Source organism: Phascolarctos cinereus, unplaced genomic scaffold, assembly GCF_003287225.1.
Source record: "Phascolarctos cinereus isolate Bilbo 61053 unplaced genomic scaffold, phaCin_HiC Scaffold_9;HRSCAF=440, whole genome shotgun sequence".
Taxonomy (NCBI): domain Eukaryota; kingdom Metazoa; phylum Chordata; class Mammalia; order Diprotodontia; family Phascolarctidae; genus Phascolarctos; species Phascolarctos cinereus.
The window spans coordinates 115,598,808-115,612,171 of record NW_027556402.1 but is presented as its reverse complement, the minus strand read 5'-3'; the positions used below and the strand labels follow the sequence as shown (position 1 = coordinate 115,612,171).

At 36.4% G+C, this 13,364-nt stretch overlaps 1 protein-coding gene across 4 annotated transcripts in view; it reads left to right on the top strand.

Moving 5' to 3' along the window:
• The window catches only part of IL15 (interleukin 15), a 401,163-nt gene that overhangs the window by 278,683 nt on the left and 109,116 nt on the right, over positions 1 to 13,364 (top strand). The window contains exon 1 of one of the 4 annotated variants that reach the window (XM_078148946.1): positions 882 to 1,006. The exons of the other annotated variants lie outside the window; for them this stretch is intronic. The gene's annotated coding sequence lies outside the window, so the exon portion shown is untranslated. Of the gene's footprint in view, positions 1 to 881; positions 1,007 to 13,364 lie in introns of those variants that run through there. 4 annotated transcript variants of the gene reach the window in all.

Below are 13,364 nucleotides of genomic sequence, written 5' to 3'. Positions count from 1 at the left end.
AAAATGCCACAAACCTTTAAAAAACACATTTTTAAAAGGTAAAGTATTGACCCAAGACATTCAAAATATTCTCACTCACAAGGATATTAGTCTACTTTTAAAATTTCACCAAATCAGAAAGTTGAAAATGGAACCCCAGAAACTCCCTCACTTTTCCCAAAAGAGAATCTCTCTCTCTCTCTCTCTCTCTCTCTCTCTCTCTCTCTCTCTCTCTCTCTCTCTCTCACTCCATATGTATGTATATGAATATATGTGTATATATACATATACATATACATACATACATATATACATATATACCTGGACTTATGATTTCATTGGTATAGGGAACTTCTGGTGGGAAAACTCCCTGTATCCATGCAGATTGGCACCTATTCTGTTCTGTTACTTAAAGAGTTGTTTAAGGGCATCTAGAGATTTAGTGACTTGCCTAGGGTCACACAGCAGGTACCTTTTGAAAGCAGGACTTAAGTTTGTAGCTTTTGAATTTTGAGACCAACTCTCTATCCATAATGCCAGGCTGCCTCTCTACTAAAGCCTTAGTATTTGTGTTGATTATTCAGTCTCCTCAAATATCTTTTAGAAATGCCTTTGTTTTCTGTCCAAAGTAATTTTGTTGTATTTGCCTCATTACTTTAACTTGCCTTCCTAGGATTATGTAATCCAGAATTGGACTTCCAGAGGTCTGTATAGTCCGGTACAAAGAATGACTGATTGGGCACCAGAGAACTTCAGTTGAAGTCCCAGCTATGCTGACTGACTTTGGGCAAGTCTATCTCACTTCTGTGAACTTCAGTTTCATGATCTGTAAAATGATGGGATGGGATGCTATCTAAAGTTTAAAAAAATGTTTTTGTTCAATCCTATCTGACTCTTCATGACTCCATTTGGGATTTTCTTGGAAAAGATGTTGGAGTGGTTTGCCATTTCCTTCTCCATCTCATTTTATAGATCAGTAAACTGAGGCAAACAGGGTTTAAGGGACTTGTCCAGGATCACAAAACTAGTAAGTGTCTGAGGCCAGATTTGAACTCAGGAAAATGATATTCCTGGTAAAGATTTTATATTCCTATTCTAATCCCCCTCCCCCAATTTTGCAAACAAGAGAAACTGAGGCCCAAAATCCAAAAGTGATTTGACCAAGATCACACTGATAGTAAGGAGCATGATCACTGGGATTCTAATCCAGGTCTTTGGAATAATGGTTTTATGCTCTTGCCAGGCCGTCATTGTGTTCCTTCCAGATTAAAACTGACACACGTTGTTCAACTATGTTTAGTGCCCAAAGCTAGACCTGGAAATATATGCTCCTTTAATTAAAAAGAGATTCTTTTGTGTGACTGTGTGGCATAAGTGGACCACAGAGTCAAGGAACTTGGATTTGAACCTGAACATACTTTCTAGCTGGATGCTTTTGGACAAGTCATTTTACTTCTTACTGCCTCCAGAAAACTCCCAAACTCAAAGTTAGGGAGAATCTGCATTGATAGTAGAGAGATTGAGAAGAAAACACTCACAAAAGTGGCTTATTTTTATTGCCTCCAAATAAGCTGGTATCCCCAGTGATCCCCTCAGTAGTAAATAGTATTTTTGATGATTGACTCTGCCATAGGCTCATAATGAATATATTCAAGTGGAGGTTGGTGGCTTTATTGGAGGCTATTAATAATTAGATTTAGTTGTGTGAATCATTTTTTTACATTCCTGCCAAATGTTGTCCACCCAAAATGTGACTCTGGGGATCTTGCTTGAGCCTGGAAAAGTACTGATCTTTACTGGATAGAATTAGTTGTAGGAATTTACCCATGACGTGTAGTTCTATCTTACAGTAGGGATATGGAAATTCTGTAAAGCACCAGAGGTGCTTTTTTTCTTGAAATGAACTTTTGAGTTCTAAGAATTGGGACTAAAGGAATTCATTAGGTGAATTTCTCTTAAGGAAGGCATGTTAGCAGTGGATATGAAGTCAAAGGGCCCAAGAAGTATCATCAGCTGAGAGTGAGAAGGGACTTTGGAGGCCACCTAGTTCTGCCTCTTCAATTTTACAAATGAGGAAATTAAGGCCTAGAAAGGTTAAGTGATTTGTCCAAGGTCACATAATGAGAGAGGTAGGACTTAAATACAGGTGCTCTGCCTCCAAACCTATTTTGGACGAGGAAAATGAAACCCAGAGAGTGTGAGTGACTGAGCCCAGGTCAAGTAAGTAGCAAGTAGCAGAGTCTGGAGCTGAACCAGGGTCCTCAGACATTGGGTTGGGTTCCTTCGTTCCTTCCTTCGTTCCTTCCTTCCTTCCTTCCTTCCTTCCTTCCTTCCTTCCTTCCTTCCTTCCTCCTTCCCTCCCTTCCTTCCTTCCTTCCTTCTTCCTTCCTTCCTTCCTTCCTTCCTTCCTTCCTCCCTTCTTCCCTCCCTCCCTCTTTTCCTCTTCTTTCCTTCTCTTTCTCTCTCTTTTCTTATTTCTTTCTCTCTCTTCTTTCCTTCTTTCTCTCTCTCTCCCCTTTTCTTCTGTCTCTTTCTCTCTCTATTCCTTTTTCCTCTCTTGTTTTCTCTTTACAAATTGTGTCATTGCAAATTCTTTTTATTTCCTGTAAAGAAGTCCTTTCGTCTGTCACTGATCTCATCGACTCAACAATCTAAAACTGGGATCATATGAGAAGTTTTTATAACTTATATCACATAATTTCAGACAGATTGTATCTGTTTTCTGAGGACCAATTTAGTTAAATATGGTCCAAGAAGTCAGCAAGTAGCCAGCTAGCTACTTGGTTGGTGATTTCTTCAGCCATGGCAACCCATGAACCAACCATACATGAACCAACCAACCACCCATACTCTCCCTCCTGTGCTGCCCCCTTCTACTTCCACAGTGGCAGAAAATGGAGGCTGTGTCTCCTAAGAATCACGTGAGTTTTAGACAACTTGTAATCATTAACTTAGCTATTAATTTTCTTTTTTTAATGACGTCTTTTATTTTCACATTGCCTAAATTTCCTCTTGTCCCTCTCCTCCCCTATCTCATATAACAAAGAATTTTTTTTTAAAGTGGAAGAAGAAGGAAAAATAATTGGCAAAAATGACCAATATTTGGGAAAAATCTGAAAATCGATACCAGTATATTCCCGAATGGTGGACCTTCTACTTATGCAAAGTAGTGGGAAGAGGTATCTTTTCATATGATTTTGTAACATTTCCAAACTTTGTGATTGTCGTTCTTTCCATTTACGTTGTTGTAATCATTGTGTACATTCTTTTCTTGGCCCTGCTTACTTCACTGTGTGTTAGTTCGTGTAAGTCTTTTATGCCTTTCTGTACTCATCATTTGTCATTTACAGAATAGTAATCTTCCATGACATTCATGTACTACAATTCATTTAGTCATTCACTAATCAGTGGACACCTACTTTGTTTCTAGGGGTTTTTTTTTGGTTTGTTTTTTGCTAACACAAAAGGTGCTTCTATAAATGCTATGTATGGGGACTTTCTTTTTTATCACTGATTTCCTTGAGATATATGCCTAGTAATGGAATCCCTGGGTCAAAAGGGATGAAAATTTTAGTCATTTTTATTTGCACAATTCTTCATTGCTTTCCAGATTTTATTTTTGCAAATTTACAATTTTACCAAAAATGCATTAGTATACTTATCTTTTTACAACCCCTCCATCATCAACTAAATTTTTCTCCCTTCCTCTTTCCTTTCCCTTCTTCTGAAAATGGCAGGCAGTTTGATATAGTTTATACATGTGCTATCGTGTAAAATTTATTTCCATATTTGTCATAGTTGTGGAAGAAAAAACAGATCAAAATGGAAAAAAACACACAAAAAAGAATAGATTAAGTGGAAAAGGTATGCTTCAATCTGCATTGTGAGTCCATCAGTTCTTTGTCTGGATGTGGATAGCATTTTCCTTCATGAGTCCTTTGTACTTGTCTTGGAACATTGTTTTGATAAAAGATGCTGAGTCATTCATGGTCGATCATCACATGATGTTTCTGATACTGAGTACAATGTTTTCCTGCTTCTGCTCATTTCACTTTGCATCAGTTTGTACAAGTCTTCCAGGTTTTTCTTAAATCTTCCTGTTCATCATTTCTTATTGCACAGTAGTATTCCATTACATTCATATACCACAGCTTGTTCAGCCGTTCCACAATTGATGGGCATTCCCTCAAATTTCCAATATTTTGCCACCATGAATAGGGCTGCTATAAATGTTTTTGCATATGTAGGACCTTTCTCCTTTTTTATGATCTCTTCAGAATACAGACCTAGTAGTGGTATTGCAGGACTAAAGGGTATGCACAGTTTGGATACCCTTTGAGCATAGTTCCAGACTGCTCTCCAGATTGGTTGTATCAGTTCACATCTTCACCTACCAAGCACTAGTATCACAATTTTCCCACATCCTGGACATTTATTATTTTTGTCATATTAGCCAATCTGATTGGTGTGAAGTGGTATTTCAAAGTTGTTTTAATTTGCATTTCTCTAATCAAAAGTGATTTAGAGCACTTCTTCATATGCCTATAGATAGCTTTGATTTCTTCATCTGAAAACTGGCTGTTCATATCCTTTGACTATTTATCAATTGGGAAATGACTTGTATTCTTATATATTTGACTCAGTTCTCTGTATATTTGATCAGAGACACTTGCTCTAAAGATTTTTTTTTCACCTTTCTACTTTCCTTCTAATCTTAGTTGCATTGGTTTTGTTTGTGCAAAAGCCTTTTAATTTAATATGGTCAAAATTATCTATTCTACATTTAATAATGCTCTCTATCTCTTGTTTCATCATGAATTCTTCCCCTCCCCATGGATCTGACAGATAGACTATAGCTTGCTCTAATTTGATTGCTTTATTGTCTATGGTACCTTTTAGCAAGATGTAGTTTCCTTCCTTATCTTTTTTAGTTAGGTCTATTTTTGCTTTTACTTTGTCTAAGATAAGGATTGCTACCCCTGCTTTTTAAAATTTATTTACTACAACTGAAGCATAATAGATTTTGCTTCAGACATTTACCTTTATTCTCTGTGTATCTCTCTGCTTCAAGTGTATTTCTTTTATTGTTTTTTAGTTGTATTTCTTTTAAACAACATATTGTAGGATTCTGGTTTTTGATCTACTCTGGTATCTGCTTCTGTTTTATGGGACAGTTCATTCCATTCATATTCACAGTTATGATTATTACCTGTGTATTTCCCTCTATCCTATTTTCCTCTTGTTTGTCCTCTGTCTCCTTTCACTCTTTCCCACCTCACCAGTATTTTGCTTCTGTTTACCACTTCCTCTGATCTTCCATCTATTTTGTCAGTCCTCACACCAACCCCCTTTACTTAATCTCCTCCCCTCCTATTTTCCTGTCAGGTAAGATAAATTTCTATATTCAACTTATTATGTATATTGTTACCCTTTGAGCCAATATTTATGAGAATGAGGTTCAAGTGATGCCCATGGCCCACCCTTTCATCTTCCCCTCCACTGTAAAAGATCTTTCTCACCTCTTCATGTGAGATAATTTGCCCTATTCTACCTCTCTCTTCCTTCTGCATGCTTTGTACTTCTCTTTCTCATCCCTTAATGTTTTTTGTCATTCCTTCAAAATCACCTTATACTTTTATTGTCTATGTATATTCCTTCTATCTGTACTGTTAGTGTTACAATTTTTAAGAGTTACAAGTATCATCTTCCGATATAGAGATGTAAGTAGTTTTGGTTTGCTGAATCCCTTATGTTTTCTTTTCCCTTTTTACCTATTTATGTTTCTCTTGGGTCTTGATAGTGGACATCAAGTTTTTGGATTAGCTCTGGTCTTCTTTTGAAAACTTGAAATTCTATTTCATTGAATGTCCATTTTTTCTTCTAATGTATTATTTTTAATATTGCCTGACAGGTGATTCTTGGTTATATTCCAGCTCCTTTGCCCTCCAGAATATCATGTTCTGTGACCTTTAATGTTGCAGCTGCCAAGTCCTGTGTGATCCTGATGATGAGTCCCTGAATCTGAATTGTTTCTTTCTGGCCACTTGTGGCGTTTTTTTCCTTGACCTGGTAGTTCTGAAATTTGGCTATAATATTCCTTGGGATTTTCATTTTGGGATCTCTTTCTTGAAGTGATCAGTGGATTCTTTCAGCACCTATTTTGCCCTCTGGTTCCAGGACATCAGGGCAGTTTTCCTTGATAATTTCTTGAAAGATGCTGTCCAGGTCCTCCTTTTGATTATGATTTTCAGGTAGTTCAATGATTCTGATATTGTCTGTCCTGGATCTATATGTGAGGTCACTTGTTTTTTTCCATGAGATATTTTACATTTTCTTCCATTTTTTTTCCATCCTTTTGAATTTGCTTTATTGATTCTTTAAGTCTCATAGAGTCACTTTCCCAATTCTAACCTTTAAGGTATTGTTTTCCTCAATTAGCTTTTGTACTTTCTTTTCCATTTAGCCAATTGTATTCTTTAAGCAGTTGTTTTCTTCAGTGGACTTTTGTATATCCTTTTCCATTTGGTCAGTTCTATTTTTTAAGCAGTTTTCCAGACTATTGACTCTTTTTTCATAATTCTCTTGCATGACTCTCATTTCTTTCCCCAATTTATCTTCTCTCTTTCTTATAAGAGTTTTCAGCTTCTTTCTGAGCTCTTCCAGGAAGAGCATTCTGCGCTTGAGACCACTTTCCATTTACTTTGGGGTTTTGCCCATAGGCAGTTTTACATTGTTCTCTTTTGAGTTTGTATCTTGGTCTTCCTTGTCGCCATAACTTTCTATGGTCAGATTATTTTTTTGTTGTTTTTTGCTCATTCTTTTTTTGTTGTTGTTGGGGGGTGGGTGCCTTTTCTTTTAAATTTGAGCTTTGCTCCCAATGTGGAAGGGGCACTGTCTCAGGCTTCTTGTGCTAGTGGCTACAGGCTCAGGCTGTTTATGTGGTGCTGCACTGATGTTGCCCTGAGGCCCATGGGGAACCCTTGTGTCTGGTGCTGTGCTGAGGGTGTGGGGTGTGGCTTGGCTGTAAGCTACTAGAGGCTGTAAGGGTCTGGCAGCTTACCTGGTGCTAAGCTAGGGTTCTAGTAGTGATGTATGGTGTGTGATGAGGTCCACTGGGGTGTTTCTGCATTTCCAGGTGGCTACAATAAAGCAAGTGTGGTCAGGCCTCTGGAGGCTGCCTGGTTGCCAAAGGATACACTGAAGAATGGTGGACTGATGCTGGCTGGACACTGCTTGTTTGCTTAAGCATCTACCTATTTGCCTGGGGCTTTGCTGAAGCATGTGGAGGTCTGGACACTGGATGATGCCTGTTTTCCCAGGGCTACCCTGAAGCGCATGGTGGTTCTCAGAGCTAGAGTCTGCTGGTTTCTGTGACAATGCTAAGCCACATGAGAGGTCCTGGTGTTGGCTTCAGTCTGCTGGGGCTCAGGATCTCCCTCTGGTTTGCTAAGGTGGGGCTTGCTGGAATGCTTCCTGTCTTGGGCTATGGTGCTCCCCTTTCACCAGAGTGAGATGGATCTTTCTTGCTGATCCTCCAAGTTTCTTGGGCTAAAAGATTGTTTTGCCCTACCTTTTTGCTGGTTCTGCTGTTCCAGGATTTGTTTTGGGGCTCTATTTTATGGTTGTTTGGAGGTGGGTATGGGAGAATTGCAGAGGTTTATTGCTTACTCCACCATCTTGGCTCCCAGAAATCCTGCAATTCTTTTCAGAACTAGTTGTTCATATCCTTTGACTACTTATCTATTGGGGAATAACAGCTGTTGATATTGTAAATGAAATATCTGAATCCAATGACCAATAAATGGATTTGCTCCTGGAGGAACTAAAACATCACTTTTTATAATCTTTGTATAATAAATGAAACCAAAAGAAAAAAGGAAATTTTGGTCAAATGGAAGCACAAGTTTATTACTTAGAAATTTACTGCCTTGAGGTCATAGAATCTTAGCGCTGAAAGATACTTTAGAAATTATTTAGTTCAATCTCTAACCTAAACTTCTTCTTCTTTTTTTTATTATTACAAAACACTTTTTTGCATTTTTTAAATTTTATTTTTAATTTATGGAATAAAATAAATATTTATATAACATAGTATAATAGAAAAAAAAGATTATTGCACATGAAACTGCAAATCCACTATGTATAGCTTGCTATTCCTTTTAAATATATATAGTAAAGTTATCACGTAAATATATTTTTTCTTCTCTTGTCACTGCCCTGCCCTAGAGATGGTTACTGAGACACAAATAGGTATATTTATGTAAAATTATTCTATTCTGTATTTATGTAAATTATTCTATACTCTATGTAAAATTATTATATTCTGTAGTCTAAAATTCTTCTTCTTTTTATCAGTTCTTTCTCTGGATGCAGATATCTTCTTTCTTCATTTATCCTTTATAGTTAATTTGGATATTTATAATAGTCAAAATGACTCAATTACTCAAAGTTGTTCTTAAAATAATATTGCTGTTACTATATACAACATTCTCTTGATTCTGATCATTTTGTTATTCATAATTTTGTGCAAGTCCTTCCATGTTTTTCTAAAATCACTGATGTCATCATTTCTTATAGGACAGTAGTATCCCATTGCAATTATAATACTACAACTTGTTCAGCTATTCCCCAATTGATGGTCATCCCTGCAATTTCCACTTCTTTGCCACCACAAAGACAGCTGCTATAAACATTTTAGGACATATAGGTTCTTTTCCTTTGCCCCTAATCATCTTTGGGAATAGACCAAGTAGTGGTATTGCTGGGTCAAGGGACACTTTAATACCTCTTTGGGCCTAATTCAAGATTGTTCTCTAAAATGGTTAGATCAATTCACATTTCCACTGGTAATGAATTAGCGTCCCAATTTTTCCACATCCCCTCCAACATTTATTGCTTTTTCTTTCAATCGTTTTGGCCAGTCTTGTAGGTATAAAATGATATTTCAATGTTGTTTCAATTTGCATCTCTAATCAATAATGATTTGGAGCATTTTTTCATATGACTATAAATTGTTTTGATTTCTTCATTGGAAAACTGCCTGTTTATATCCTTTGTGTTCTTTATCCTGTCACTGACAGGGTCCAAGGTGCCTCCAAAATATGTCTGGCCCCCACAGAGAGCAACTGCTCTGGTCTCCTAAGTTTTTTAGCTTTGTAAAATTTTAAAAGCCTTGTAATAGAACATGTTACTTTATTCCAAAATATTTTATATTTCAAATAAACAAGTTTCTGTTTACAAGAAAAGAACATCCAGGTATGATTCAGCAAATTATTATAGCAGACATGACCATGATAGGGGGAGTGAATTGCACTTGCTGTGAAATCTGGACTTTAGGTGGGAGGTAGGGTTAGGGAGAGAGGGGTAATGGCTAGAAGGTTATCATTGGAGAAGCAATACGACAGCTTGTGGACTTGGTTTTATTTTGCATCCAAAGGCAATAGGAAGAATCACTTTTGGGGGGCATTTGGCCATCTTTTATTGCTGTGCTTATGATAGATAAATATTTGAAAAAAATCTAATATTAAAACATCTGTTGCAAAGTGTGAAAAGGTAGAGAAGTTCTGCAGGAAATTACTCATTACTGATGTAGAAGTCATCTCTGTTTATGTACAATCAGTCCTCTGCCTTATTAGAGCCAAAATCAAAGTAATAAATATAGAAGAAAGAATAAAAATGAGAAGAAGAAATGATGTGCAATTAAAATATTTCCAACTTGATCTATTAAATGTTATTGATGCTAAATAGTAGGAAATAGAAGAAAGGAAACTGACAATTTCATAAATAAGTTTAATCAATGTGAATTACTTTACCCCACTGGGTGACCAAAAGAACCTAAAACCAGTGTAGTCAGCAAAACCTTGGCTTCCTTGCCTAGCCGAGGGATAGTGCAGTCAAAAACCCCATTAGTTTAGAATCTAAACTTGTTTATTAAATCTTGTAGAGGACAAGGGTGGAAGATTATGAACAGTATCACTTTATAAAACACTGAGAAACATTGGAAGAAAAGGTCAGTTTAAAGGAAGCTTTTGAAGAAACTCAGCAAAGCAAACTAATCTGGAGGAAATTTGAGGATGAAATTGGGAAAAGGGCAACAGAGAGAAGGTTTTCTTTGTTAATGGCAGTAGAATCACTGCATTTGGATTCAATATTGCAATCTTGGATATATGTCGAGAGGACATGGCGATAATACTGGAAAACATGAAGCCAGGAAAAGCAGGTGGAGTGGACCAAGTATATACATGAAGGTCCATACTAGGAGGAACAACAGTTTTGAGAGTCTTAGGATGTGTATCGAGAGAAAGTCGGAGTTTATTATTATGCACCCTTCCAGAAGGCGACCCAGAGAACGTTAACAATTACTGGCCCATGTTCCTTCTTTCCTATTTATACAAGATTTTATAAGGCTTTTCTGCATACACATTGAAGGCATCCTTAGTAAAGATATTAGAATGAAACTGGCAGCTTTTACAAATGTTATTTGGAAACAGGTCATATTTTTATCCTTATGCAGCTGACTGAAAGCTATAAAGCATAAATGATCCCAGTGTGCATATTGTTTGTTGACTAACATTTGATTTGGTGGAACAAAACATCACTTTGTGGGCTCTTCTGTAGCAAGGTTACCTTCGTCCTATATGTCAAATTTATACTACATTCCTTGGGAGACATAAATAACAGATAACTATTTGACAACCGCCTGCTTCTTGATGTGAAGTATTATATAAGACAAGGAGATGTAGGCAGCCATTGTGAAGGCTATCCATCACAGAATCCAAACTGAAGAGGGATTCCCTGGGAATGATGTGGTCTTCTATTTGCTACATTTGAAATGACATTGTATTCACTGCATCTAGCCTCAGAACATTGCTGAACCTCCTGAGTGATCTCTGAAAACATTAAAAAGAATATGGTCTAATTATCTCAACCAGAAAAAAACTGAGGCTGAAAAATGCCTGGTGTTCAAGGCCATAAAATGCAGTTGAATAGACAACTTATAGAGTGAATCTATCAGTATATATACACATACCACATATATTAATATACATATGTATACTGGTAGCACTGTTATATCTCTCATCCTTTGTTTTCTCTTTACCCTCCCCTTCCCTCTTCCTCTCCTTTCTGCCCTTTCTCTTTTGTCAGCTCCTCCTCCTCTTCCTTCATCTCTCTCTCTCCCCTCCTTTCTATACCTTTTCTCCACTCTCTTCCTCTTTCTCTTCTTCAATGTCTCTTCCTTTTCCCTTTCTCTCTTCTGCATTCTTTCTCTTCCACACACCTCCATGTCACCCTCCCACTCCTCATCCTCCTTTTATCTCTCACTTCCTTTTGCCCCTTTTCCTCTTCCCCACAAATGGACAATAGGCTGGACCCAGATGCATTACTTCTGGGGAACTAGGAGTCCAGGCTTTGTTTTATTCTGAAACAAAGCCCCGTCTTTTTAACAACATTATTATTTTGATGATTCTGAATAACTTAGAGTCTTGGAATCCAAAAGCCAATGAAGAGATGTTTGGTGGGTGTGAAGAAATTCCAACACATCACAAACAAGGAATTATGCAGAAAAAAATAGAAAAGATGTCCTTCAACAAAATTCAATTCAACAAGCCTTTATTAAGTATTTATTATGTGCTAGCCACCATGCTAGCTGCTGGAGATACAGACAAAACAAAGCAGCTCTGGCCCTTAAGGAGGTTACATTCTACTTGGGGGCAGGGAAAGTAGTATTTGCTTTAGGGTTAGCTAGAAATTTGGGATTAATTACTAAGTGGATATCTTGTCATGCTTCTTAAAATTATTTTTTACCTTTCACTGCCTCTCTCTGCTTTATGAAATGATACTGCTCATGATTTTTCATCATCCATAGGATATGTTTTTTGTCACATCAAAGAAACATCCTTTTATGACTAATAATTTAGGAATCATTAACATAAAATTTATTTTATTGAAAGTTTTTTGTGTCTAATGACAGAATACAGTTTTAAATAGTTTGTTAATAATATTTCTAATGGTATTTTTTAGTGTTGAACTGTCCTTACATCCCTGATATATCTGCAGTGTGGTCAAAATAAGTTTCGGATGTATTGATGTAATTTGTTTGCTAGTATTTTACATAGCAATTTTGCATATGTATCCATAGAGATGTAAAAAGGAATATGTCCTAGTGGATAGAATTCTAGATTTGAAGCTAGGAGAATCTGGATTCGAATTTTGTCTCATATGCTTAACTAGCTTTGTAATTGTCGACAAATCACTTAGCATCTCTGGCCTTCAATTTCCTTATTTATAAAATGAGAAGGTTGGGAATAAACGATCCCATGTTTTGCTTTTCCAGGATTCATGAAAAATTCACTCTTTGTTATAGAAATTCTGAAATTTGACAACTGGATTTCTGGCAGACTTGAATTGAGATGTCTGTTGACATCTATGTTATCTAAAATTCTATAAATTCTTATCCTACAAGTCATCATTCATCTATTTTTAAAATATCTCTGAAATTTTCAGGCATGATTTTTCAAAATATATGGCATCTTTTGTTTCTTCACATTTTTCTGTAAGAGCAGTAATTCTCCAGTTGTCCCTCTAAGTTTTAACACCTAACTCTATTACTATGATTTGCATTTGTTTTGAATTTCCTTTCAGTTGTACTTTTCTTTGATTTTGGTTCTACAATTATTTTGCTGTTTTTCTTTCTTTAGGACTATTCTAGTCTTCATAGATCCTACCTTGTTGTTATACTTGGACACCAAGTTCCTAAACTGAGTCTTTAAATCATCATTTTTTGCTTTCCTTTCATTTATTTTAGTGTTGCCAGAATACCTGGAGCACATGGTCCACCATGAGAAGATCTAAGGGTGTCCTTTCTCTGCCTCAACACTTATTGAAAAAGCAATGATTTTTTGAGAGCAAGTATAGTTAGATACCTGAGGCTTTGCCTATCTTCCAGAGGTGGCTTTGGTGCCTCAAATTACAACATAAAATACTAGTTAAAACTAGAATACTAATTAAAACTAGTTAAAATGAGTCAGAGAATTGGAAGATCACTGCAGTGTTTTGGCATTTTCAGAAAGCTAATTTTTTTTAAAACAGCATGTATTTTTTTTCCAAATTACATGTCAAGGCAATTTTTAGCATTCATTTTTACAAGACTTTGAGATCCAAATTTTTCTCCTTCCCTTCCCCTTTTCTAAAATGAAATAGATTATGAATGTGCTATCATGTAAAACATATTTCATATTAGTCACAGTTGTGAAAGAAGAAACATGTCAATGGGGAAAAAGGCCACGAAAAAGAATAAAGTAAGTGAAAAAAGTATACTTTGATCTGCATTCAGAGTCCATCAGTTCTTTATCTGGATGTGGGTAGCATTTTCTTTTGAGAGTCCT